The sequence below is a fragment of the Megascapheus bottae genome, chromosome X, assembly GCF_031878675.1.
Source record: "Megascapheus bottae isolate mThoBot1 chromosome X, mThoBot2.hap1, whole genome shotgun sequence".
NCBI lineage: Eukaryota > Metazoa > Chordata > Mammalia > Rodentia > Geomyidae > Megascapheus > Megascapheus bottae.
Genome location: NC_143547.1, coordinates 86,173,068 through 86,198,920, shown reverse-complemented (window position 1 = coordinate 86,198,920; position 25,853 = coordinate 86,173,068).

The window sequence follows — 25,853 nt, the reverse complement described above, 5'->3', positions numbered from 1 at the left end:
TAACGAAGGGACAGCAAAAGAGATGAGAGATAACATAGTACATTAAGGGAAAAATAATCACTAATTATAGGGCTTTTGTTTCTAAATCCTGGAGGTCCTTTCATTTAGCGTCATCCTATATGGCCTTATGTATGTAGATTTTGCTCTATTGTAAATCTTTGCTAGGAGAGCCCAAGGTTTCTACTGATTATGACAAATGAGGGAAACAATTGAGCATATATTCTTTGAGTCTGGCTTACTTCAACTGAATATGATTTCTTCTATGTCTTCCCATTTCCTTACAAATGGGGTGATGTCACTCTTTCTGACAGCAGCATAGAATTCCATTGTGTATAAATACCACATCTTGTTGATTTACTCATCAACTGAGGGGTTGGTTCCATATCTTTGCTATGATAAATAATGCTGCAATGAACATCATTGTGCTAGTGGGTTTAGTATGTCCTTGTTCCTGGAAGATTGGGTAACTGCCAAATAGTGGTATTGCTGGGTCATAGGGGAGCTCTATGTTTAGTCTTTTGAGGAACCACCATACAGCTTTCCATAGTAGTTGAATGAGTTTATACTCCCACCAACAATGTAGTAGTGATCCCTCCAGGCCACATCCCTGCCTGCATCTGTTATTACTTTTCTTGATCATGGCCATTCTAACTGGAATGGTGTGCAATTCTCAGGTTTCTTTGTTGATGTTTTTGCCTAGTTGATCTGTCCGTAGGTGAGAGTGTTGTGTTAAAGTCACCAACAATCATTGTGTTTGGATCTGTGTGTGGTTTTATTGAAAGTGAAGTTTGCTTGATGAAGTTCAGTGCTCTGGAATTAGTTACTCAGATTTTCTCTTTTTTTTTTTTTTGTTTTTTGGTCATTACTGAGAAAGTTTCGATATGTGCCAAGGATCTCTAGTGTTTCCTCTATTACTTCTGGTAATATTTTCAGGGTGTCTGATTTTACATTGAGTTATTTTATTCATTTGGAGTTTATTGTGATGCAGAATAATATATAAGGGTACAACGGAAATTTTCTACACGTGATAGTCAATTCTGACAGCACCTTTATTGAAGAAGGTGTGTTTTTTCTATCTTTGGTTTATGTATCCCTTATCAAAGATTAAGTGGCCATAGGTCTTCTGGGTTCATTTCTGGGTCTTCAATTCTTTGCCATTGGTCCACAGGCCTGTTCTTTAGCCAATACCAAGATGTTTTTATTACTATAGCTTTGTGATAGAGTTTGAAATTTGGTATTGATATTCTTCCAGCATGGTTCTTCCTGCTAAAGATTATTTTTCACTATTCAGGGTCTTTTATTATTCCATATGAATTTTGAATTGCTCCTACTATTTCATTAAAGAATGTCATTGGGATATTGATGGGTATTGCATTGAATTTGTAGGTAGCCTTTGGATGTATTGCCATTTTCACAATGTTATTACTCCCAGTTAAGTAGCATGGGAGGTTTTTTCACTTCCTTTAATTCGTTTTGATTTTCTTTTTCAGGTTTTTGAAGTTTTCATTATAGAGGGCCTTCACCTCTTTGGTTAAATTAATTCCTAAGTTTTGATTTTTTGAGGCTATTACAAACACAGTTTCTCTCGATTTCAGCCTCCAACTTTTCATTCTTGACATACAGAAAGGATGATGATTTATGGTTATTTTTATTATTTTTTGTTTTTCTTTGTTGTACTTTATTTTTGGGTTAACATATAGAGGAGTTACAATTACATTCGTCAGGGAGTGGATAAATACTTCCTGAACATTGATACCCCTTCTCATGTTTTTTAGTCATTTTCTCTTCTCCCAACCCTTCCCAATCCTCTTGATTTTTCTCTTCCCTTCCCTATTTCTGACAAACAAATAAGCATATATACACTATACCAGGTAACAAAGTCAGATACACTGACACGATAAGATAATCCATAAGGGGAAAACAAGGAGAAAAGAAATAACTTCACATAGTACATGAAGAACAACAATGACAAAGATAAACCTTTTGCTTTCAGATCCTAGACTTTCTTTTGCTTAATCTCCTATTTGACAATATGCACATAGGTTTTGAGCTATTGTAATCCTCTGCTAGGTGAATCCTAGACATGTACTAGTTATTACAAATGAGGGGAATACCTAGGCCTAAGTTCCTTTGGGTCTGGCTTACTTCACTTAGTATGATTTTTTTTCCAAGTGTTTCCATTTCCTTATGAATGGGGCAATGTCATTTTTTTCTGATAGCAGCATACAATTCGTTTGTGCAAATATGCTATATCATCTTGATTTATTTATCTACTAAGGGAAATCTGGATTGGTTCCATATAATAGCTATGGCAAATAATGCTGCAATAAAAATGGCTGTGCTCATAGCTTTATTTTATCCTTGTTTCTGGACATTTGGGTAAATGATCAGGAGTGGGATTGCTTGGCCATATGAGAGGTATATATTTAATCTTTTGAGGAATTCCCATACTGCTTTCCAGAGTGCTTGAACTAGTTTATACTCTGTGGGTTAGTTTTATATCTTCCTATTTCTGGAAGTTTCAAATCAGTTCAAGTAACTTGGGAAAAGAGTCTATGAAGTTCTTCAGATTCAAGATCAAGTCATCTGCAAAGAGGGAGAATTTTACTACTTCTCTTCCTATTTGGATCCCCTTTATGTTTCTTTGTTGCTTTACTGAACTGTGTAAGAATTCCAACACTATGTTGAAATGGAGTGGAACTGGCATTTTACATTTTGCAATAGCATAAACAGAACGATTGAAAGGTCAATAAAATAATATGCATTTTAGATTGAAGAAGATCTTAATTGATAAAATAGTACAAATTAGGTTAGTGATTGCCTGGAATTTTTCACTTCAGAAGCTTCATATAAGATGGTTTCTTTAAATGTGCTGTAAATGGAAGTCTAGGATCAAAAGGTGGGAAAAAAAGGAAAATGAATAATTGAAAAATGTCACTTAAGGATACAAATCAACTTTAAACCTGAACATTGGGGGTTAACTTTTAAAAGGCCTATGTAAGTAAGTTCAAGGAAATCATTACTTGAGAACTTCAGTGAAGGTTCAGACATTGCTTTGTCTTCCTTCCAACCCTTCACAATAGAACAGGAAAAAATGTATAAAGTTTATACATTGTGTAAAAGTAGATGGATATCTCAGAGACATCTTTGTCTGCTCAGTCAACTATTCTACATTTGCCTGTGTCATGAATAACCAGATGTTTTGTTTTTATTTCTGCCAGTCCTGGTGACTGAACTCAGGGCCTGAGCACCGTCCTTGGGCTTTCCTCAGGGCTAGTGCTCTACCACTTGAGCCAGAACACCACTTCTGGCTTTTTTTCTTATCTATGTGGTACCAAGGAATGGATCCCGAGTTTTCACCCATGCCTGGCAAGCATTCTTATGACTAGGCCAAACTCACAGCCCAACCAGGTGTTTCTCTAACACATTGTTGCCTTTATAGCTTTACCAACACACAACACATTTTACTATATTTGAAGAAAGTAGTTTCTCTAAATCATAAGTCTTAGGCAATTGTGAAAAACATTTCCTGACCTCTTAGTCCCTCCCTCCACAAGTGGAGTTCTTAACCATTTATCATTGTTCCTTTCTTTGGCAGTTTGGTGAAGTCCACCAAATTGATTTGATGATTCTAGGGTGTAAAATCAGGTTCCCACACTTACAACACTCTACTAGTTTGCTATACTCTCTGTTCTGCTGATTTATCACATAGTGTCTTGTTTATGTTCATGTTACTCCTGACTACAATCCTCTCGGTAGTGTTTCCTCCCATAGCTTCATGGGAGGTGCAAGTTATCACATCCATCTATTTGTTGCAATAGAGCATTGTCGTTTCCCTCTTGTCTGGGCTTGAGGTACAACCCTCCTAATCTTTTTCTCCCAAGTATGTAGGATTACAAGCATGAGGCACTATCACCTGCCTTAATAATTAGATTTCCTAACTAAGCTTAACTTTCTGATTCTTCTCTTGAAAGTTTTATTTCTTTGAAGCGGTTTTGCCTAATTTTATTTTTACATTGGATGCAAATCACTTACCACATTCTGTCTTCCATATCTGTGCCCATACATATTTTCAAAGCTTGAATTGCCAAGCTCTTGTTGTGACTGTTTATGTTATTAGATAACTAAGATTGAATCTTGTGGGGACTCCTAGCTAGTGGTGTAGGATCCCCTGTTGCTTGCTACCTGTGTTTCAGCATGTACATACTCAGTGGGAGTCTGGAGCCAGAGGGCGGGTGGGTGTGTCTCAGGACACTATTGGCTGGCAGTCGCATTCAGGGAGGTCCCTTTTATATTATGATATAAATCCACCTTTTATGATAAAGCTGAGGTCAGGGGCAGCACCAATGCCTCTCATGGAATTCAGATCTCTTCCCAGGCCTTAATAGATACTGGAGCTAAAAGAACTTGCCTTAGGAAGCAGGAAGTTCCCACCTTTTAGAAACTCTGCCGCAGGCCTGGCTCCAAGGTTTAGGTAGCTTAGCAGCAACTTCTCAAGGGCATGCCCTCTGCCCTGGCAATAGCTGTTCAACTGCTGGTCTTAGAGGACCTGCCCAATAATCTCTTGGGGGAAACATTTTACAAAATATGGATGTTGCGGCATTCTACCATGACGTCACTATCTACGAGAAAATTGGCATAAAACTGCTCCCCCAATTCTTGGGGCCACAGTATCTCAAGGTTTCCATTTCCCCTACAGTTAACTTGGAAATTGCATGACCCTGTATGGGTGGAGCAGTGGCCTACTGGCAGGAAAAACTATAGGAGCTACTAAAATTAATACAGGAACAGGTTCAGAATTTCCCATTTTTGTTATCAAAAGGGTCAGGCAAATACAAGTTTCAAATACAGGTTTCTTCATGATCTCCTCGCAGTAAATTGCCATGGGGGTCACCCAACCAGGGCTCCCAAGTCTTTCATCAATTCCTAATAATTTGTATATTTATGCTATTTAGATAAAGGATTGATTTTTTTTCTATAAACAGTGGTCTTCTTTTACTGCCCCTCCTATTACAACCCTTTTTGGAAAAGACGCCCAGGTTAAAAGCAAAGGCCTCCAGAGGTAAGTAGAACTCGGTTGACCCCCCTGTATGTCTGTATTTTTTTCGTGAAAGTGTTACTGTGGGCCTAAAATGGACAGGAAATGCTGAACGCAGCAAGTTTTCTAAGGCCTGGGTGGTCAAGGGACGCCTTGACCCCCTTCTAGGGTTCTTGTCGATAACAGGGCACATATGAGAGGTCGTGTGGTTTCGAATCCCACAGGCAAGACGTGTCTAAATCTAAGTAAGCTGTTTTGTGAGAATATTCCTCTGAGTTCATGTTTTTGTATTAAGTGTATCTGATCAAGCCCAATTTTCTTGTTGTTTTGCTTTCCCTCTCACTTGAGAAAGGACTCCACCGGCCAGCTACCAGGGAATGGAGATCTCCATTGGGAAGGTGCCCCCTTAGTTCTGGGCACCCTGGTCTTTCCGTTAGTCTGATAGTTTAAGGCCAGGCATGCCATCAGAAGTTTGAGGGTTACTTAAGAGTCTCTGCTTCTCTGTCTTATCCATGTTACGTGTTTTTCATTGGGTATTTTTTTCTTGTCCAGTTTTGTCTTTGAAATTGGTACCACTCCTAAATATGGATCCTTGTGGGTTTGTGTGTGTGTGTGTGTGTGTGTGTGTGTGTGTGTGTGTGTGTGTGTGCGCGCACGCATGAATCTTTGTTATCCATTTGAATCTCTTGAAAGCTTTGGAAAATGTAGAGCTGATATTAATTTTGTGTACTTTTAGATGTTTGAGTGTGAATGTGTGTGAGTGAACATGTTTAAGATTATACTTGTATACAAGTATACAAATTGATACTTGAAACTAACATACAAGAAATGGGTAGTTGGTTAAATCTAAGTCTAAACTCCAAGCAAAGTTAAATGCCTCAAGGGATCATTGTATTGTTTTAAAAAGTAACTATTTAAAATCTAGTATTGTAATGCATAGAGCTGTTTACATTATAAACACTGTATTCTGTTTAGCAAAAAAGCATCAGGAAACGTGGAATTCAGTTCCTTGAGTTTAAATTTGGAGATAAGTATCAGAAATTTAAATGTGAATTTATCAGTTTCAAAAACTTTGCCTTTCTGTTTTTTAGAAAGGACAGGGCTTCATCCTGCCTCTTCCTTACAGACTGACATAGAAATCTGATGGTAAAGTGGGTGATGTGATTAGTATTTCTGAAACTTGCCCCCTAAATGTATTAAACCGGGGGAAAATGTTTTAAGAGAAATGTTTAACTAAAGTGTTAAGTCCTAAAAGTTTTAAAGAAAATTAGAGCTGGGTTTCTGGACTAAATTTGGAAGTGAGGTTATCCTAAATGTTTGTTTCAAAAAAGAGAAAAAGAGTAGTTTACAATCATAATTTTGCTCAAAGCCTTAACTGAGCAGATTTTTGCCTATCAATCTGTAAAACAGGCTAAGCTTTTAGGGTCCCTAGCCAAGTATAGAGACAATGCCCCTGAGTCAGCTTGAAGAAGCTGCAGAAGATGGATCTTCACCCAGATTCCACTCCTGGGACTTTAACTAGACCACTCTTGTGCATAGGCCCCCTTAAGAAACATATAAATGGTGGGATACAGGTACCTAAGCATGAGGCCTCACGTTAAGCTCGTGGATGCTTTATTTACATTGAACTTTTCAATTTCAAATCTAAACGATTTTCCCCTGCTTATAAGCATTGGAACACCATGCTACCTCACCCAACCCCCTTGCCCCTTGTCTGAACACCTGGCAGGAGCCGGACCCTCTGTTAACAATGGGGTGAGGGTTTGACTCACATGTACTGTCGGGGTTTTTAGCACTCTTTGCCTCCTGACCAGCAGGAAGGGCAAAGAGAACATGCCCCGACTAAGACAAGACAGAGAAAGGATAGGGCCGGCTGGCCGCCTTCACCCAGCCCTCCCTTCTCCAGAGGGAAGACAGCTGCACCAGGGAGAATGTCACAGCAGACTCATTTAATGGGAAGATACCAGGGGCTAAAGTAAGAAGCAGGAATCTATTAACATAAAAGTAGGCAGGACAGGGGGAGGTAGGTGCGGTCAGAGAGGGCGGCGGGGCCAATCCATGGGTTCGAGGTAGCCTTATTTTACATCACAAACCATAACCAAACCTCCCAACCAGGAGACAGGCAGGTTGGATCTCCAAAACCAGGAAGTGAGCACTGGGCCATGAGGTAGGCCTTTTACCCTTGATGTGACTGACGTGCCCCACAGTGTGCCATTATAACCAGATGCGGACTAGGAACCCTATGAGTTTGTCCCCAGCCCTTACCAGGATGTACACATGTAGACCAGAGGATAGAAGGGTTTCCTTTGAGGATGTGGGCTGTCTCCCCTACTTAAAATCTCCATTTGGGTCTGACAACCTTAAAGGTGAATTGCCTGAAGAACTAGAGCGGTAGTCAATGACGGGTAAGATCCCCAGAGGGGGACAACCTAAGACAGGCACACTCTTGAGTAAAGCAAGCACCTGCTAATGAAACCAAAAATGGGGAGATCACATCACATCACATCAGGGAAATGGAAACCTATGCTGTAGAAAAGGAGGCCTAACTCATGGCCCAGTGCTCACCTTCTGGTCTTGGGACCATACCTGGCTGAGATGGCACCTTCCACCAGGTCATAAGGCGTGGCTATGGTTTGTGTTAGGTCCCAAACCCTTCTGCCCTTTTGGACAGCACATGATTCCCCTTCTCTGCATAACTGCTAACTCTCAAGTTTCAGGAGCAGGCAATCTACAAGTTCCTGTTACCATGAAATGGCCTCTCAGTGACACCACTGCCAGCCGCAGCCAGCTCTCCTGAGTTCTGCCTCAACCTTTGCAACCTCACCAGTATGGCTTAGGACACTGACCTATACAGAAAAAAACACCCTTGATGACTGCTCTGATGGATATGGATGCCACAGATGCTGCCTACACACACTCCTCAAAGCTACCTCATCCTATGTCTACCCCGGCATGGGAACCAGAAGACATTTCCACAGCAGCAAGACCCATGTTTTCTTTAGCTAAGTTGGTTGAGTTTATCAAGGCTTGCCTAGATGCCATCTAGCTAATGTCTTTGTGCACCATTTGGGCCCCATGCTACATTCCATTATGAGTGTCCATAAAGAAAAAGTGGGAACTGTGGGGACTCCCAATAAGTGGTGTAGGAGCCCCTGTTGCTTGCCACCTGTGCTTCAGCATGTACACATTCAGTGGCAGTCAGGAGCCAGAGGGCACCTTGCCCTTCCTGCCTGGAGCAGGAGTTCCCGGATATTCCTGGTGAGTGGGGCGTTTCTCAGGACACCATTGGCTGGAGGTCGCATTCAGGGAGGCCCCTATTTTCTGACGTGGTGGCCACTGCTCGATCTGTATTTAGCGAGCGCGTTTTCTAAAATAAAGTTAGATTTGCACCAAGAGTCTGGTATCCAGAGTCTGTGTTCCCAGGATTATTCGTGGTCTCTATGCCATCTTACCCCTCTCCTAGACATCCAAGAAGGACACTAAAAGAGTCTCTTCTCCATTTACATTATTCATTACTTTTAGGAAAAACTTTTTGTGTACAAAGTTAAATATGACTCAAATGAAAATTTGGCACACTTCACTATTTCCCACTATTAATAGGGAAGGATGCTTAATTCTAATGGGGAATGAAATATATATATCAAAAATTTGACTAAAATTTATAACATCTTATACAGTGTAACCACTTTTCAACATGTAGAATAAGGAAAAACAGACCCCTTTTCTGTCCTCCTTATCACTCTTAACACTATTTCTACACAAAATCATTGTTTGAATGAGAAAAATAAAAAAGATTCAAAAGTAAGTTACTTTGTCATAAATGGGGTTTTCTCATCATATTGCATGACTGCATCTAGGGCAAAGAAGCTATCTTTAGGAGGCAATCACATTTACATTTTATATTCATTCCTGAAAATAAAATTGCTATAGATATATTTTGGATATATATCTTGGATAGGGAATATGCTTGACTTAGACAGAGTAGTGTACATTTTTAACACTTGAAATAGAATATGTGCTGTCTTTCCTCCTAAGAGCCTGGCTGGGCAGTAATCTGACTGGAAACTGTCAACAAATGTTGTTCTGCAACATTCTACATAACTCAGTTACCATAGCAACTATATTTCTATTGACAAGAAAGAAAGTAAAACATATGGTTGGGCAACAGTTTTACTTCTAGAAGCCTAAAACCTATTTACAGGGTCATCATTCCCTCAGAGTGAAGTAAGACAGAGAGAGAAGGAGAGAGAGAAAGAGAGACAGCTTTAATCACACATTTTCTGGGACTGTTAGAAATGTTATTTCTTGATTATGAACGATGCATAATAAAAATTTTAGTCTGAAATTTTTTTAAAATTCTTTAGTTAAAAAAGTTAACACAGGCAATAAAAGTTCATTTATAACCAGAATTGTGTTGTATTCTTACATGGTATTCAGGCTACATTTATGAATTACCTCCCCTGTGATTTTAGGAGAGTGGCAACTTACTGAAGCAGTATACTTGTCATTTAGTTGCTAATTTTTTTTAAAAGTGCGTAAACAATCACTGGAGTTACTCATGGCATTACTTGAAAATAAAAAGGAGAGAACTATATTTTTTTTCTTGACTTTCACTGACTCTGGTCCGGGCTTGAGCACTGTCCTTGGACTTTCTCAAGGCTAGAGCTCTACCACTTGAGACTCAACACCAATTCTGGCTTTTTCTATGTACACGTGGTACTGAGGAATCAAACCAAGGTATTCGTGCATGCTAGGTAAGCACGCTACCACTAGGCCAAACTCCCGACCTTTATTTGTTTTTCTTTATAATTTTTGATTTCAATGTATAGAGGCGTAACAGTTATATTTGACAGATAGAAAGTGCATTACTTTTCACACATTGATATCCCTTTATCCTCATTTCCCTCCCCCGATCATCTCCCCTCATTTTACCCCTCCTATTTCAAATAAACAAGTAAACATCTATATAATATACCAGGTAACAAAGTGGGATACTGTAACAACATGAGATTAACCAAAGGGCAACACAAGAGAAGAGAGAAAACATAATACGTAAAGAATAACAGTCACTTGTAATTAAGCTCTTGTTTCCATCTCTTGGAGGTACATTAATTTGGCCTCATCCTGTAGGACATTATGTAACTAGGGTTTGATTTATTGTAATCCTCTGCAAGGAGAGTTCTAGATGTGTACTGATTATTAGATATGAGGGAAACCATTGAGCCTATGTTACTTTGGGTCTGGCTTACTTCACTTAATATGATTTTTTTCCAAGTCTTTCCATTTACTTAAAAATGGGGCGATGTCGCTCTTTCTGACAGCAGCATAGAATTCCATTGTGTACAAATACCACATCTTGTTGATCCATTCATCAACTGAGGGACATCTGGGTTGGTTCCATATCTTTGCTATGGTAAATAGTGCTGCAATGATCATCATTGTGCTAGTGGATTTAGTATGTCCTTGTTTTTGGACGATTGGTTAAATGCTTTGACCCATCTTTCAATGGGATGGTTATTTCTTTGGAGATTTATTTTGGAGAAATTTAATTGATAATCTTCTCAAATACTCATCAGTTATTGTAAAGTGTACAAGACAAAAGAAATAGATGCAATATGAAATCTTGTCAATTTCAGCTGCTTTGGATATGGGGTGGCTTTAATAAAATACATGGAGATTTTATCATCAACACATGAGAAGTAGTACATTTAAGATATCTCTAACAACTATGCTTTTGTAATATATGGAAAGAAATGTAAGAATAATAAGTATCTAAGTAACTCATATCAAAATCAGAAAAGAAATGAAAATATTTTCATTTCCTGTTTTTTTTTACTAAGATCTCACAAAAAACCAGGGGTTTTGTTTCTTTTCATTCTTGGAACAGAAATTTTGAATCAACAATAACTAATGTTCTTTACAACTATTAACTATTAGTTAGGTTCAATTCAAGTTAAAATACGAAAAATGTGAAACAGCATTTTTTTTTGCCAGTCCACTCTTGAACTCAAGGCCTGAACATTGTCCTTGGACTTTCTCAAGGCTAGTGCTCTACCACTTGTGCCACAGCACCAGTTCTAGCCTTTTCTATGTATGTGTACTGATAAATAGAAAACCTACACACACACACACACACACACACACGAGTTTCCTATCTATATTTTCAGGTTAAACTCAAGTGCTATTTTTCTCTTTATAATAGTTCCTGCCATCCATGCTTTCTAATATTTTTACTACCCTACATCAGTATTTTAAAATATGCTGGCCAGTAACTGCAAGAGGCATTAGAAATAAAGCTAATGCAAATGAAGAAACAAATTTTATATTGATTTTAACATAAAAAAGAACAGAGTAAATGGATACTGTTTTGAACAACTAAAATTTAGATTATTATTACTTTTTTGCCAGTCCTGGGCTTGAGCTCAGGGCCTGAGCACTGTCTTTAGACTTTCTCAAGGCTAGAGCTCTACCACTTGTGCCTCAGCACCACTTCCAGCTTTTCTCTATGTATGTGGTACTGAGGAATCAAACCTGGGTATTCATGCATGCTAGGCAAGTACTCTACCACTAGGCCAAACTCTCAGCCCTAAAATTTAGATTATTTTAAGGAAGAAATATTTCAATGACCTTAAATATTTCTTTCTTTTGGAACTGAAACATTAATTTTATGTTGTTCCTAATTACTTGGTAAATCAATTTGGAAGATACAAACCAGGATGTAATCAGTCTCCATGCCTGATAATAATTAAATAGTATTGCCTTAAAATTATTTTGAAATGACAACTATTATTCTTTTAATTTACCTCAATTAAATAATAATTCCTGAATCTAGTAAGGACTTTTTTGTCATACTTTTTGTTTTGTTTTCTTTTGTTTAGGTAAAGTTATGTCAACTTTCAAGTCCTTGTTAAGCAGATGCTCTGCCACTTGCACCTGACTCCTCAACTAAACTTTGCTCTACTTATTTTTGGATATACAGTTGTGTTTTACTTGGCATAAATTTGACCTGTAATTCTTCTACTTATGCCTTTTAGTAACTAAGATTATAGATGCCCAATACCACACTTCTTGGTTAACATAATCTCTTAGTAACTTTTTACTCAAGATGCCCTCAAATTCTACCTCTTGCATAGCTGATGTTTTACTTGAAAATATTAGAGAATATATAATAAATGTAAGTTAATATGAACAACAGTCTAGGCATACGGAAAAAAATTATTTACTTGTTTCTACAGGTGAGGATATTCTCTATACCAGAAGAAATTTTGAAAAGCAGTGAAATTCTACATTGGAGAGTCTGAGTTCCCACCTTAGACTCTCTACTTTTAAAATACAATGTTCTTTGTATTGCAATTTGAATGCAAAGTAGCAAGGATATGGTAAAGCTCTATTTGAAATTCATGAGGATTTTTCCTGATTAAATTTCAATCAAAGGCCTTTATATGTCTGGTGGGATCTTGCCACCATAAATAATTACAGAGCTCCTCAAAGGAAAGGCAGGGAGAAAATGAGAGTGGGAGAGAGAAGAGGAATGGGAGACTTGAAAACAAAACACAAACAATTGCAATAAAAGCAAATCATAATCTACAGGGAACTCAAGAAACTAATTCCCCCCCCCCAAACCCAACAAATCCATCAAACTAAACAGCGAATGAAACTAAAGTGAGACTTATCAAAAGAAGGGGTTAAAATGGCAGAAAAATATATGAGAAAATGCTCATCATCCATGGTCATAAAGGAAATGCAAATAAAAACAACCCTAAGATATCACCTTATTCCAATTAGAATGGTCAATATTCTGAACTCAGGCAACAACAAATGCTAGTTGGCTTGTGGAGAAAGAGGAACCTTGCTCTACTGCTGGTGGGAATGTAAACTAGATCAGCTACTCTGGAAGGAAGTTCGAAGGTTTTTTGAAAAAACTGAAAATAGACCTTCCCTATGATCCTGGGCATCTACCCTGAACATCATAACCCAGGATATGATAAGTACACCTACACAGTCATGTTCATCTCTGCACTATTCACAATAGCCAAGTGTTAGACATAACCCAGATGCCCTACTGCAAATGAATGGATAAAAATGTGATACATATATATAAAAACATATATATATATGTATAAAATGGAATTCTACATAGCCAACAGACAAGATAAAATAATGGTATTCGCTGGGAAGTGGATGAAACTAGAGTTAATCATGTTGAGTGTTATAAGTCAAGACCAAAGGGACAAAAGGCTCATGATATCCTTAATATGTGGTTATTAGACCCAAACGGTACAAGAATGATGACTCAATATTTGGGTACCCAAAGTTATGGAAATGGTCTTGGAGATATAAACATAACTACATAGACATAAAAATTTATGATGGGCTATATGCTCTATAGACATAATGTTTTATTACATAGATAAATGCATATCTATGACATACAAACTCTCAGCTCAATTTTAATTATTTTCTAAAACCTAAGTGCCAGTGATTGTAGACAGAAATTCCCTTCTTGAATACTTGTTTGTTAAACATGACATTTGAAATATGATGTAAAAATCAATGTTAATAAAATCTTAAAAAGGTAAATGATGTAATAGGCAAGCACGTTGAGAGAATTTATTTGGGAATGGGCATTTAGCACTTAATTTGTACTATTAATAAAGCTGATCCAGAAGTGAAAGAAAAAAAACAGAAGATACTCTGGAGATAATCAGGTCTAGGTAGATGTTGAAGTCTTTCTTATACCTTCTCCACTTTAGTATTTGTATTAATGTATATTATTTGTAAAATGGAATCTAATTGTGATATTTCTATTCATACATGCACTACATTTTGATCATGTTCACCTCCTTGAATAGCTTCAGCATTTACTAGAAATATATGCACTTGATATTCCATAAGTTCCTCCACTCTTGTGAGCTTTCCATTAATTCCATACATTGGTATTATATTCAAGCTGCATCACCTTCAAGAATTATTCCAGGTGTAGGATGAGCTTTTAGTTCGCTTTGTTCACCCTAGAGGGGCCAAGGGAAGCTGAAGAAAAAGGTTTATTGAAAAACACAACAGAGCTCAGTAATTATGCAAATCTTACAACTATTGGTGAAAATAGTATTTGAAGATCAGTGAAACAAACTTGCAGACCCAGAAATAAGACCTTATGCTGACAATCATCTATTCATCTATTTAACAAGGGAGCCAAAGATATACTGTGGAAAAACATAGCCTCTTCAACAATGGGTGTTGGGAAAACTGGGAAGCCATATGCAGAAAATTATCGTGGATTCCTACTTGTCTCCTTGCAGTAATCTCAATGTGAAGTGGAACAAATGTCTCAACATCAGACTCAAAACTGAAATTACACAAGAGAGGGTAAGAAAAATATTAGAACCTATAGGTATAGGCAGGAACTTCTTGAATAGAGTTCCAGGGGCACAACTGATATTATACAGATTTGACAAATAGGACAATATCAAAATGAAGTTTCTGCACAGCTAAAGATACAGTTATTAAACTAGAAAGACAACCAACCAATTTGGGAAAGATTTTTACCACCAACACACCAATATCCTACTGTCTAACATATATAGGGAGCTCAAGAAACTTATCCCTTCCAAACTTAACAAATCAGTTAATTCCTAAATGGGTAAGGAAGCTAAAGGTAGACTTCTCAGAAGAAGAGATAAGAACAATAAAAAAAGCATGAGGAAATGAGCATCATCCCTGGCCACAAAGGGAATGAAAATCAAAACAACTTAGATTCCATCTCATCCCAGTTATATTGGCTGATATTTTGATTTTGAACAAGAAATGCTGCAGAGATGTGGGTGGAAAGGAAACATATTGCAGTGCTGGTGGGAATGTAAACCAGTACAATTACTCTGGAAAACATTCTGGAGGTTCCTCAACAAACTAAATATTCACCTTCCCTACCACCTAGCCAAACCACTCCTGGGCATGTACCCTGCTCATCATGAGCCAGGATATAAGGACAACAGCAGAAACTTGCTCATTATCACACTATTTACAATAGCCAAGATACGGAAACAACTTAGTTGGCCCTCAGTAGGCAACTGGTTAAAAAAATATGGTACCTATATACAGTGGAATTTTACATAGCCATTAGAAAGAATAAAATAAAATGGATGGAATTAGAATAAATCATGTTAAGTGACGTAAGCCAAGATCAGAGAGACAAACAAAATGTTCTCTCTGATATGTGTGTTAGATCTAAAACATAGTAAGATATGACAAAGTAGACAGGATCTTGCTGCCCACACACAAAGAGACCAAAAGAGGATAGTCTTGGGAGTGAATAAAAAAGGTGCAATGCTTAAGCACCTCTTCATATTTATGTAAAATTATACATATATATGTACATGTACATACTGAAACAAATTCCTAAGATATAAGAACAAAAGACCTAATATTTTCTGATGATTCTGTCTTCTATACCTTATATGCAGTGTATTTATATGTATATCTTCCGGGGGGGGGAGATACAAAAGTCAAGAAAAAGGGTGAAAAACTGCAGAGTGAGTGTACTGGACATTGATGAAAATGACAACTCGTGGGTGGAGAGAATGAGATTGAGAGAGACTAAGGGAACAGATGAAAATATATGAAAGGAAATGCACTCATTTTCTGACTCATGTAAATGTTACCACTCTGTACATCACCTCTATAATAGCAATAGAGTGTTTTAAATTTCTTTCACCCATAGAAAAAATATGCTTGTTAAGTCTTGGCTTGAAGTTTCTAAAATCTTGAATTAAAAACATACATGGGAGGGCAGGGAGATTGACCTAATGGTGGAGTGTTTGCCTAGCATGCACGAAGACGTGGGTTCAATTCCTAGGTACCATATACATAGAAAAAATCCCGGAAGTGGTGCTTTGACTCAAGTGGTAGTGCTCTAGCCTTGAGAAAGCCCAAGGACAGTTCTCAGACCCTGATTTCAAGGCCCAGGACTGGCAAAAAAAGTACATGTGAAAATAAAAAATAATTTAAGGGCTGGGAGTTTTGCCTAGTGGTAGAGTGCTTGCCCAGCTTGCACGAAGGCCGGGGTTCAATTCCTTGGAAACACATACACAGAAAAAGCTGGAATTGGTGCTGCGCTCAAGTGGTAGAGCTCTAGCCTTGAGGAAGTCCAATGATAGAGCTCAGGCCCTGAGCTCAAGACCAGGAATGGCAAAAAATATAACAATAATTTTAAAAATGTACAAGTGTAGATTAATTTTATTCACTAATTAAGAAATTATCTGATAGAGTGTAATTCTAGTGAAACTCCTGGTTTTCAGCTGTCACAATTAGGTTTGATGCATGATAGAATGATTTTAATGTTTTTAATGGTGTTCCCATTTTTGTCTGCTCCCCCCTAGTTTTGGAGGTACTGAAGTTTGAAATCAGGACCTCACTATTATGTGAAGGGACTCTCAATGTGATTACTTTTTAGCCTTATGCTTTCCTTTTTTTTTGCCAGCTCTGGGCTTGGGCTCAGGGCCTGAGCACTGTCCCTGGATTTTTTCTCAAGGCTAGGGCTCTACCACTTGAGCCACAGCACCACTTCTGGCTTTTTGCTACGTATGTGGTACGAGGAAACAAACCTGGGTCTTCATGCATGCTAGGCAAGCACTCTACCACTAGGGCAAACTCCTGGCCCCATGCTTTCCTTTCTTTTCGATTAGAAGTTAATAGAATCTAATATCTCAAAATCTTAGAATTTTGAATCACTCCTGACCAAATTCAACTCCTTGTTCTATATTATAGTTCTAGTGAACTGAAATATTGTATAGTTTGACTTAAACCTCAGTTTTCAATTTACAAAATAAAAAAAAACTTATATGTAAATATGAACACAAAGTGAGTAATTACGTTTTTGAAACAGTATTAATGTTAGTAATTATTACTCAATGTAAATGCAGTCATAGCATATGTACATTTTGATTCACTTTCAAATAACATCTCAAGAAATATTTCCTTTCAGTTACTCAATTTTCAATAAGCAATTGTAAATTTTTTTTTTATTTTAAGTGTGACATCAATGAAGAAAAATAAGCTACGCATGGCTCTTTCCTTCAAGAACTTACTAATGTTTGGTCTAGCAAATAGCCAAATAAAAATTTCAGAGATGGTATGTAGTTATTTCCATAATTTAGCATGGGTTCTCTAGAAGAGAAAACCATATTTTCAGGCTTAATGGGAGAAACAAAGTGAAAAACATTTTTTGCAAAGACATTTTATTTTATTGTTTTTTTTAATGTCAGGATAATGTATAGAAGAGTTACAATTATATTCGTCAGGTAGTAGGTGCATCACTTTTCAAAAACTCTTATAGGCTTGTTTGGTTTGTATTTTTTAAATCACTTCACTGATGTATTAACCTTTAGTGGGCTATTTCTTCATTCTAGACCAAGTTTCATCAACAGTGTAAATTCACAAGTATGTATATAGTGAATTTCTGGAATAGTAACAGAATCAGCCAAAGCTTTTCCAACACAGTCCCTACAGAGAAATCCCGAATTACCACATTGATAATCATTTTTTTGTTTGCAAAAAATTAAGTGACAAAGTAAATCTCGCCATGGTTTCTTGCAACTTTTCACACTCTTGTGGTTACTTTTAAATGCAGAAATTATTCATAGTCTACAATTTTAATTTCTAAGAGTTTGTAATCATGGTCTGAAATATTTAAAAGATTAGGTGCAGTGAGGTGGAATCTTAGCGTTGTTTTGATTTCCATTTCATTTATGACCAGAGATGTTAACAAGCAGTGACTAATGCCAATAATGCTAGCTATTAAGGAGAGTGAGTTCTAAAGACTGTGGGTATATGCTATACTTGGCAGGAAAAGTGTTGAGACTCTTATCTTCAATTAACCACCAAAAAGCTGTAAGATTCCTATAATATTCAACAACTATTTCCTATTTATCAGCAAGGTTTTTTTCTGCCAGTATACAGGCTTTTTTTTCTGTGTGTAGTTTTGTGCCAGCAATCAGTCATATGCACATTAAAATCTATATATTTTATTTTGTGCTGACTTGGAAAAAGTCAACTTGACCTTCATCAGAAAATAAGAGTAAATGAAACTCATCACATCTTTGAAATGTTACAAGCTATTTTTACTTATTTCAGAATATCTAAACAGCTGTTAGCCATTTCAGTAATTAAGCATGAACCGAAATTGAAATAACATTAAATTAAGTAGTACAGTTCTTACCATTGTTAGGATCAGTAATCTTTACGGATGTTGTGGCTTCCTACCACATATGTGGAAGTGCAAATTCCTTAGGAGGCATAGTGAGATGAGTGAGATAAAACTGTCCCAAGTATTTTCTGTCAAAATACAGATTTTAGGATATTTTTTCCCCAATCTTGGGTCTTGAAATCATGGCCTGGGCACTATCCAGGAGCCTCTCTGTATCCAAGTTTAGCGCTTTCACACTTGAGCCACAGCACCATTTCCGGCTGTTTCTGTATATGTGGTAACAAGGAATCAAACCCAGGGCTTCGTGCATGACAGTGGATTTAGTATGCCCTTGTTTCTGGACCACCATTGGGTAAATGCCAAGTAGTGGAATTGCTGGGTCATAGGGGATCTCTGTTTAGTCTTTTGAGGAACTGCCATACTGCTTTCCATAGTGGTTGAATGAGTTTGCACTCCCACCAGCAGTGTAGTAGTGATCCCTCCTGGCCACATCCCCTCCAGTATCTGTTGTTATTAGTTTTCTTGATCCTAGACATTCTAACTGGAGTGAGTGGAATCTTAGAGTTGTTTTGATTTGCATTTCTTTTATGACCAGAGATATTTAGCATTTCTTCATGTGTCTATAGGCCATTTTTGTTTCTTCTTCAGAGAAGACTCTCTTTAAGTCTTTGGCCCATCTTTTAATGGGATGGTTGTTACTTTGGAGATTAGTTTTGGAGTGATTCAATTTTTTGAGCTGTTGATATATTTTAGATATGAGGCCTTTGTCTGTTGTATAGTTGGTGAAGATCTTCTCCCACTCTGTAGGCTTCCTAATTAATTTACTAGCTATATCCTTTGCCATACAAAAGCTCTGCAGTTCAATGATACTTAACTCTGAACATTTCATGTGCTCTGCTTTTTAGACCTATGCCAAGAGTTTGATGATTGTCTTTCCTTTTCACATCCATATTTTCCCGTTATATCCCTAAATTTAAAAACTCATTTCCAACTATCTCTTGGATAGCATGGCATCAGAGCTCACTTACGCACAGAAAATGAAATATTCTGATTACTAGAGAAAAGATACTTTTCCAACTAAAGCCTAGCTCCAGTTACAGGATTGGTGTCAATAGACAAAACAACTTTTCTAAAGACAGTGGCCAGATCCATAGGATCTACTGATTCTGACCTAAGATTTAGGTTTGGATTCTGGAACTCCTGAATTTTGTTTCTTCCTTACTTCTGACACCCTGAATTTCCCCTCTCTTTATGTTGAACTCTATGGCACAATTATCTTTTAGGAAGCATTGTAATTTGGAGGCGGGATAGGGTCAAAATATGTCCTGCTGTGTCAGCTCCGTGTACCCTATTGACTAGGAACAAATCAATGAGTTTTTAAGTTAAATTCTCCTTTCTAATGTAATGGCACAGGTGGTACTTGGTTTTTATTGACATACTGCTAAAGAAGACACAATTTTGTGAAGAAAGATAGGACAGAGAGGTACTTTTGTGAGCTGAATAAATCATGGCAACTTTTCTGTAAGTACTGATGGTGGAGGTTAGCAGAGTGCAGCTATATGTATGGTATATGACAAAAAGGAAAGATTTCAAATAAGCAAATTGACTCTAAATATGAATTATGTATTCAAATATATTTATTTATGTGATGAAAATTAGCTATATTATTATATTACTTTTAAAATATTTCAAACCCAATTTACTAGGCATGATTTAGTTTCATTGTAGAAAGCCATGATGATGCTTATTGAAAGCTACAGCAATAGATATGTCAGTAAGCAAAATAGTTTCAGAGAGCTGTTTCTTGAACTTGTTCAGACAATTTAAGTATTTGAAGTTTATTATCATGGCCTTTTTTCAAAGATAATATCCTAAAATTCAGTTATCTAGATGTTTCTAATCACAACCTTTTCTTTTTTATTACATTGTATCAGTATCCTGTTATTGTCTTTACCCTTAATTTCATACTTGAAGACTATAAGGTTATCTCCAGGGCATTTACCCAAATGTTCACAAACAAGGATACACTAAAGTTAACAGCACAACCATGTTCATTGCAGCATTATTTACCATAGCTAAGACAGGGAACCAACCCAGACATTCCTCAGTAGATGAATGGATCAAGAAGATGTAGTATTTATACACAGTGGAATTCTATGCTGCCGTCAGAAAGAATGCCATCGTCCCATTAGTAAGGAAATGGAAAGACTTGGGAAGAAACAATATTAAGTAAGCCAGACCCAAAGAAATATAGGCTCCATGGTTTCCATTATTTGTAAAAAATTAGTATATGTCTAGGATTCTCCTAGCAGAAGATCATAATAGCTCAAAAGCTATGAAAATATAGTCATATATGATGAGGCTAAGCAAAATGAACTTCAGGATAGCGAACCAAGAGGTTTATTTGTTTTTGTTGTTTCTAATGTAATATGTGAAATTATTTCTTTTTTCTTCTTTTCCCATTACAGTTTATCTCATATTGTTAATGTTATCTGAATGTGGTACCTGGTATATTGTATATATGTTTATTTATTTATTTGAAAAAAGGGAAGAAAAGGGAAAAACAAGATGAATGGGGGGTGGAGGAAGGGAAAGTGGGAGAAAAACATGGGAAGTGATAACAATACTCAAGAAGTAATGTACTTACTACCTGCCTGATGAATGTAAATGTAACCCATGTGTACATCACCCCATCACTAAATAAATAAATGAATAAATAAATGACTTATAAATGAGAAGTGAAGCAACATACAATTGCAATACATAGTAAAGTTTTTCTGAATTCTGTTGGGAATTTTATAGCCTTCAAAATAATATTTGTGGTACAAATCCAAGGCAAACTAATTTTTCCACAAGCGCAAAGGTTTTATTTTAAAGAAACTTTAGTGCCATAGGAACAGTAAATAACTTAAAGCATATAAAACTTAGGTACAATCCAAGAAATTTTTTCTCTTTAGCATTTGGGGAAAATATTACCTCTTAAATTGTGTAAAATTGCATGAAGATTTGAAACATATATATCTAAAGGAAGTCAAGTTTTATGTCCTTGTTTAAGGATTTATGATGGATATTTGTACTCACTGCTATATTGTACAAAAGTAATAACAAGATAAAAAAATACTGTTTCAATAAATTTAAACTGTAACTTTCTGAGAATGAATGAAGGTTATAAAGTCTAGGAATCTGGGGCAATTTATGCTTCATTTATCTTTCATTGCAATAGTCTATAACACAGCTATAAAAAAGAAAGCCTGTTGGTGTTTTTGTATTAAGAAGTTGAACTTACATTCAAGCAAATCAGTTATTTATCTGATGTCAAAACAATTAATTAAATCACAGCATCTGTTTCTAGACTTATTTTTGTTTCTTATTTAAAGCAAGGAAACATGCATACTGTATTTTAGAATTTTGTTTTTAGCATTAAATTATGGGGGAAGGGACTGAGGAGAGAACCAAATGACTGATTGCTTTTCTTTCTTTTCCATTATCCTTTTTGCATTTGCGTGATAGAGAATATAAAGTAACATATTCCCTATTAAAATAATAACGTGGAACTAAGAGTTCAAAGTAAAAATGGTGATTTCTGGGTTTTAAGAGAAATTATTTTCATTTTATTAAACTGCTTCAGGCTTACTTTGGGATCAAATTTAGAATAAAATTTACTGGCAGTCTTAGAACTGAGAGTCATCCATTAAATTTTGTGTACTTAACAAGGGCACACAGTTTCTGTTGGAAAAGAGAAAGAATGAAATTAACAATTTATATGCATTATGATCATGGTTTTTTTCACTATTTTATTCCTATCTTTTATGTTTACTTTATCTCAATTTTATAAATAAGAAAAGTATAAGACATAATATTAAAACCAACATTTTAGCTATTTAATTTTGACTTCAAGGCCCTGTTATTATTTTTGACATTACTAGGATTTGAACTTATAGCTTCACAATTCTTAGGTGTTCTATCACTTTAGCCACATCCCCATTCTCACTTGCTACAGCTTATTTTTTTGAAAACAAGGACAATTTTGCAATGGTCAGCCTCTTATCGCAAAGCTCTTCCCTAGGCTTCACATCACTTGGATTATGCCCATATGTGGTGATACCTGGCTTTGCTGTTACATTAAATACTGTATAAGTACTTGAGAAAAATAAAATGGATTAAAAAAGGTGTTTATAAATTATATTTTAAAGACAACCTGAAATATGTGTCACAATACTATTCTTACAAAGGTGGTAATTCTACACTGTGTCAACCTCTTTGATTTTCACACAGAACTGTTGCCTGCGTGAGTGAAATAGTAGTCACCATAAGCAATTTGAAAGGATCATCCAGAAACCTAGGATTTTCACAGAACTCACAGAGGGGATTACAAAACAAAACCATTCCCAAGGTTGTCACCAAGACAGGCCTTCATCAAGTCCATAAAGGAAGATAATGTGGGTTACTTTCTTTCCTGAAACAATCGGCACAATAAAAAGCTCCAGATATCAACCAAAGCACCTAAAGAAAAACTCAGTAGCTTGATTAGCCACAAAACTGACACATTGGTGCCCATGACTGGAAGACTGTTCATCTTCCTTTGTTGTTCCTTTGGTGCATGATAAATTCCAGAACTGGCTTATCACACTGAATGTAGTTAAGCCACATTTAAAAATATAAAGGCATTGACTGTGTTCTGTGTTATTTCCCCTCTCATATATAATCCAAAATAAACAATAGTGATAAAGTTTTGTATATTTTAAGCAACCTCCAAAACTAGGAGCAGCCATAAAGTGTACAAACTATGACTGTAAATTCTGCCCCAGAATGATCCTTAGATCCAGTTTGCTCTGAAGCTGAATTCAAGCCACTTAACTAGCTACAGTCATTTCTTGGCACTTATGAACTTTTCAGCTTGTTTTAGTTGCTGAATGGACTATGATTTTCACATTCTTTCCTCAAAGACACATCTTTTCAGGCACAGTAGATCCAATTTCAAAAGTAACTCTCTCTTCCCTTTACTTCCCAACTCAGGGCCAATTCATCACCTGTAAATCAAGGTACAGTTCATTTATGCTATAGAGAAGTTTACATAGGCTCAGCTGTGAGAGACTCACTTTCCTTTACCTCTCAAGGCCTATGGAAAGATTTCCTGTCTCCAAGTTGCCTACCAAGGAAATTGGGAGGCTCCTCTGTTCTGAAAGTACCTACTACAGTGCACTTCACTTCCTATATTGAAGATTCGCTACTCATAGATTTGTTTTACTTTAGAATGGGTTAATAGTTGTTGAATTATAATACTTACTCAGAAAAATGTATAAGCATAAAATACATGGAAATGTAGCTTAAAGAAATTTTAAATATCTACACCTAAAGCTGCAACTTCATACATTTTGCAAACTGACCTATCCATGTGGTCCTCAGTTAAGCACAGAACTTTACAGTTCCAAAGTATTTTAACCTCAGAAGCTGTTAGTATCTAGTATGAACACATTTATTTCATGGATGAAATGTTTTAGAGTATAGTGCTATATCCTGCCTTACACAATGAGTTACTGAGTAGGAAATTAATTTCCTTTTGCCATTTTTTTTCTATTAAGTGAAAGTCAGTATTTAAACAACTTATATCTTAAAAAGTGCTGTTATTGCATTTAAGTTATACGTGAGTGCAGTGATAAATGAGAGTAGTTCTTGTTTTAAAACATCTGTATAATATATGCCTTAGTTAGAGTTAAAATAAACTTTTTTTCCAATCACAGTCTTGTCATAAGGGTATGTCCATTGTAGACAACTTTGTACACATGTTTCCCACAAAACTAAAAATATGCTGGGTACTTGTGGTTCACACCTGTAAACCCAGCTACTCAAGGGGCTGAGATTTTAGGATGGCAGTTCAAAGCTAGTCTAGGCAGGAAAGTCCATGAGACTCCAGAAAACAACCAAAGAATCCAGAAGAGGAGCTTTGGCTCAAGTGGTAGAACATTGATCAGTGGAAGTATAGGGACAGTACCCAGGCCCTGAGTTCAAGTTCCAGGACTGGCAAAAAAAATAAAACTAAAAATGTAACTACCCAGTAATATAGTTATACCACCTGTGGCTACAAGTACCTGAAGTTACCTGCCCACCTGCCATGAAGATACTGCTCACCAAACATATAAGGTTGCTTTATTCACTATAAAAATAAATGTGAACTTTCTTAGAATGATAAAATTTCTAACTAGGGGATTCATCTTAGCATAATTATAAAAAATTATAATGTTTACAATTTATATTTCAATTTTTTTATATTTCAATTTTTTATGTATGATCTGCTATGTAATCTAGATAATACATAAAATGTCCCCTAGGTGATAATAAAATATTTTCATAGAGTTAGAAAACAAGATCTGGGTAGTATGTATATTTGGATTTAGTTGGTAAATATTTGTAATCTATTAAACGAAATAACTCTTATTTTTATATTATTGGTTTTTTTCATGAATTTTTCATTATAATGAATCCATTGGAACAGTATACTGTTCCTTTTTTTTTGTTACCAGTCCTGGGGCTTTACCACAGGGCCTGGGCACTGTCATTGGGCATGCTCAAGGCTAGAGCTCTATCACTTGATCCACAGCACCACTTCAAGATTTTTCATATATGTGTTACTGAGGAATTGCATCTGGGTCTTCGTGCATGCTAGGCAAGCATTCTTCCACTAGGCCAAACTCTTGACCATCTATAATGTTCCTACACTTTGGTTTTCTGTTTCTAAGGTACATTGAAATTGATTCTACACTGGACACATTTTGTATTAAAGTTACAATGGAAAGTTTAATGTATTATTTGTCATGTGAAACTTTAAATAATGCTTGATTATTTTAATGAATAAATATTCAAAATTTGATTTTGCAAGACCCAAGGGTCTTGCAAAAAGATACTTCTTGAAATATGACATATTTAAGGATTCACAAATTCTGTACAGTGAAAATAGCACCTCAAAACTATACTCTTGAAACTCTTCCAAGAAATAGAAACAGAAGGAGCAATACCAAACTCATTTTATGAAGCTAATATTACTCGCATCCCCAAACCAGAGAAAGACCCAACAAAAAAAGAAAACTACAGACCTATCTCTCTAATGGACACAGATGCAAAACTCCTCAATAAAATATTGGCCAACAGAATCCAGAAACAAATTTAAAAAATTATACACTATGATCACGTAGGCTTCATCCCACAGATGCAAGACTGGTTTAACATTCACAAATCAATTAATGTATTACATCACATCAATAGAGCTAAGGATAAGAATCATATGATAATTTCTCTGGATGCAAAGAAGGCATTTGACAAAATACAACATCCATTCATGTTGAAAGCAATAGAAAAAATAGGGATAAGAGGTACATTCCTCAAAATAGTGAAAGCCATACATGAAAAACCTACAGACAGTATTATACTAAATGGTGAAAGACTGGAATCATTCACCTTAAAATCAGGAACTAGACAGGGATGCCCACTCTCTCCACTTCTCTTCAATATAGTGCTGGAACCCTTAGCCAGAGCAATAAGTCAAGAAAAGGACATCAAAGGGATCCACATAGGGAAAGAAGAAATTAAACTATCCCTATTCACAGATGACATGATCCT